Source organism: Ailuropoda melanoleuca, chromosome 1, assembly GCF_002007445.2.
Source record: "Ailuropoda melanoleuca isolate Jingjing chromosome 1, ASM200744v2, whole genome shotgun sequence".
NCBI lineage: Eukaryota > Metazoa > Chordata > Mammalia > Carnivora > Ursidae > Ailuropoda > Ailuropoda melanoleuca.
Window position 1 is genome coordinate 211011229 of NC_048218.1, and position 4037 is coordinate 211015265.

At 55.8% G+C, this 4037-nt stretch overlaps 1 long non-coding RNA gene across 1 annotated transcript; it reads left to right on the forward strand.

Annotated features, from left to right (window-relative positions):
* The first annotated feature begins 6 nt into the window (after window positions 1-6).
* On the forward strand, window positions 7-3667 carry LOC117801020. The gene is made up of 3 exons (XR_004623323.1): window positions 7-1186; window positions 2687-2791; window positions 3337-3667. It is a non-coding gene; the product is annotated as an uncharacterized LOC117801020 (long non-coding RNA).
* The last annotated feature ends 370 nt before the right edge of the window (window positions 3668-4037 follow it).

Sequence of the window (4037 nt, forward strand, 5' to 3'; positions counted from 1 at the left end):
GGTGAGTGACGCGGCCGTGTGCGGGGCTCGCGGAGTCTGTGCGTGGCGGTGGCAAGCCCCAGGGTTCGGTATTGTTATGGTGATTATTTGCCAATAATCAAAGTCGCCGCCGGAAACTCAGCCGAGGGCGACCATGGTCCGGGCGCCTCCTCCGTGCGGGCCCCGCCCCGGGCCGCGCTCGCATGTGCTCGCACAAACTCGCACTCGAGTGCCTGGACGCGCCGGGCCGGGGAGCCCGGCTCTATTCGCTGGACCCTCGGGCGACCGCGCAGAGGCCGCTGGCGCCGTAGTGGGGACCCGCGCCCCTCCGCGCACTTGAAGCGCAGCGCGTCCTCCGATTGGCGCGCTCTGGGGGGGCTCGGGGAGGGGCGCCGGCCCGGCCATTGGCCGAGGGGCGCACCTGTCACCGTCCCGGCCGCCCGCCGCCCCGCCCCTGCGCCGCGGGGTCCTAAACAACCGGGGTGCTGAGCCGCGATGGCGGAGCGGGGACCGCGCCCGGGGTGGCCAGACTCAGAGGCTCCACGTAGGGACCCTGCTCGCCCTCCTGCAAGTGCTGAGCGGGACTGCGGGCGATAGCACCCTTGGGTCCCCGTGTGGGCCCCGCTGTCTGAGGCCAGCTCCGGAGACACGCCGTCCCGCTCTGGGCTCGGCGTCCCCTAGAGCCCGCGGCTTGCTTCTTCTCGCGCCTCCTCTCCAGCACTTGCGTTTGTGCACTTCTGCGACGGGGAGCCCACGTTGCTTGCAGATCTAGCTGCTTTGCTCAATGACCGCAGCACAACGAAGATCAAATCGGTCCCCAAGCCCTGCTCCTGGGTCTCCAGGGTGCACGGGAGCAGTTTGTGTCCCTGTCAACCCTCTGCAGGTCGGACCTCATCATCTCCTCGGGGAAGTCCTGTGCGTTTCAGGTGTTGTGTGTGTGTGTGAGCGACAGTTTGCCTTCCACAAGTCCTCGCCTTGAGCCCCTGCCCCGTCTAAGCAGAGACGGCAGAGTCTGTGAGCCCCGCGGCCTGCAGGACCCAGGTCGGCTTGGAGACGTTGCCCACCTGCCAGTGAGAGGGTCCTCGGTGACAGAGCTCTTCTTGTCTGCGGAAGGGTACCCATGGGCATGCAAGAGACAGCACCCACCTCCGTTCTGGAAAGCCTGCGGGAGCCGGGAGTCCTCCCGAGGCCAGTCACTCTGACCCTGGTTAGACCCCAGGCAGGAAAACGCAGTCTCTCTCCTCTTCCTACCTGCAGCTTGGGAACTGGGGCGAAAGGGCTCCCCTGGCTGAGCAAGGTAGTGGAGTGAGAATCCAGACTTCACACCCGCCCCTCCGTCCCCCATACACACACTTCAAATATTTACAGTAAAAGCACTTCCAAGGGCTTTTCTGAAGCCGAAAGAATCAACATGCAGGTCGGGGAGTCAAGCGGCCACCAGCACGAGGCTTTGTCAATAGTTCCATTAGACCTAGTTATCTGGCCCCAACAGGGGAAAGAATGCAGGAGGGGGTTTCAGTTCTTGAAGCCAGCTTCCTAAGCAGGTGAGAGGTGAGTAAAGAACAGGGTGGGGGCTGTGGGCGGGGCAGAGGAGGAAGGAAAAATCAGGGCAGGTAAACTTTAAAATTAGGAGATCAGGTTGCTACAAGAGGGATTTTTTTTTTTTTTTGAGCTAAGTATAGGGCTCGCTTAGTTTCCCTTCGAAAGGCCTTTTGCCTTGGCAAGAGTTGATTGCGGTGATTATGTTGGCAAGAGCCGAGTTTCTTTTTCATTAAAACAGGGTAGTTCCAAGACACACAGTACTAGCTGGAAATTAGGAGGATAGCAATGGATAAGGGACAGCAATGGGAGTAAATATTATATAGCTTTGCAAAAACCAGGGTTAACTTGTAAATAGAAGTTACAGCATTTACACGGTGTTTGTCTTGTCTTTAGATGTTGTCTCTTTGGGGTGGTGAAAACGCAGCCCTGACTTGAAGCAGAGAGAGGGGAACACTTACATTTCTCGAACAGTGCTATATGCCATGAGCTTTCTAGAATTCTCTTCTGTCATCTTTACTGTGACACTACAGAAGGATTTTATCCTCTCCATTTCAGAGAGTAGAGGTTCAAAGAGGTGGAGACCCTTGTCCCCAGCAAACCGTTAAGCCTCGTAATTTGGAGTGGAACCAAGTCTGATGGGGGGACCACACAGCTGTCACCTGCTGCCCTCAATGCTCCAGGGGTCCCTAGCCCTGTTTCTCCATGCCTATCCATTCCCTTTGGGAAAGGAGGGTTTATGAAGGAGACCTGAGATTCTTAGCCACCTGTCCTGGGCAGGAAACCCTTCACCCTCCTAGGGACAGTAATGACATCTTGGCTGTTACTCTGCCTCCCCAGAAGAGATCAGTCTTGGCCCCCACCTCTGACAGGGGTTTGCCCTAAGGCTGACCGCCTTTCCCTACTCCCCCCCCCATGCTGGGGCAGGACTCCTGGGATGGAGGGCAGTGATTGGGGAGGCTGGGGGAAGGGAGTGAATGAAACTCCCCAAGAGTGATCTTGGAGAGCTGGGGGCCCTCTCTTCTCCCTAAAATACCCCCCTCCAGGGCTATTTTAGCTGGGGACAGGTGTGCAGTGTATACCCAATAAATCTCCCATGTTCCTCAACAAAATCATGCCGTGTTTTAGAGCCCTCAGAGGGATTCATTTTGCCCCCTTTGTTCCGCAGTACCCATGCTACTAAACCCCGCAACGTCCTCGGCGGGCGAGCCGTGGTGCGAGTCCTCCCCCTGAGACCAGCTGAGAGAGCTTCCTGGAAGCACAGACTGGACAGGTATGTGGGGGTCCCGCAGGCAAAGGTTCACCTGGTTTTACCCCGGAGGCCACACCACCTACAGGGGTGCCCAGGGAGGCATCGAAGAGGCACTAAGCCCGCGGTGGGTCCAGGTCCCGGCCGCCCCTCTAACTGTGGTGAGACTCTGGGTGCTGGTGCTCTTTGATTTTTATGGATTTCTGTTTCTTTGTTTAGAGAAGTCAGGGTTAGGCCAAATGCACTCTATGGGGTCAAGGGGCTTTAAAATTATCATATATTCTGTTGATGCTAAGAAAAAGTTAATACAGATTAGAGTTTTCTGTGAAGTTGTGTGGAAAGAGAGAGGGCAGAGAAAGAGGGAGAGGTCTTGGAAGTTTGGGGTCTTTGTGTGGTTTATGAGGTGTGAAGCTGAGCACTCCGGGGCTCTTCCTGTCTCCAGCATCTGTATTGATCCAGCCCAGCTGGCTTTGAAGAAGGTTTTGGGCAGACAGGAGCGGGGTTTGCGTCTGTTGGAAGGCCCTAGCGAGAGATCAAAGGTCTGGTCCCAGCAATACTCCCAAATCCAGTCTCCAGGTGACTCCCCTCTCCAGCAGCCCCAGGGGCGGTAGCCAGCCCTGGAATGATTGGGGGAACCCTCAATTTCCGGTTTTCGATTTCTGGAGCAACAGCAAAGGCCTGGTGCACCTTTCATCATCTTGGCCCCTTCCCTGCCTGGGAGCCCTTTTCTCTCTCCACACAGTCTCGCTTCAAGATACTGAATACCACCTGCAGTCACCCTTCTCCCACTATGTAGAAAGGAGAATCGGTGGTTTATACCAACAATCGCAGAAGAAAAAGCTGTAATTCCATGTCTATTCATGTCTGAATTATATATGTATGAGGTTGGGAATAAAACCTGTACATTCATTCACACATTCCGAGGCTGGGTGGCAAGCATCATTCGTTATCATGCATATATTGCTTTCTTTTTTTTAAATTTTATTTATTCGACAGAGATAGAGACAGCCAGCGAGAGAGGGAACACAAGTAGGGGGAGTGGGAGAGGAAGAAGCAGGCTCATAGTGGAGGAGCCTGATGTGGGGATCACGCCCTGAGCCGAAGGCAGACGCTTAACCGCTTAACCGCTGTGCCACCCAGGCGCCCCCATGCATATATTGCTTTCTTCATGTGAAGTGGGGCAGGTAGAATAATTAACCCAAAGACCACCGGGAAGGGCACTTGGCACTGGGGGCAGCAAGGCTTTCTTGATGGCCCCTCCTTGCTTCCC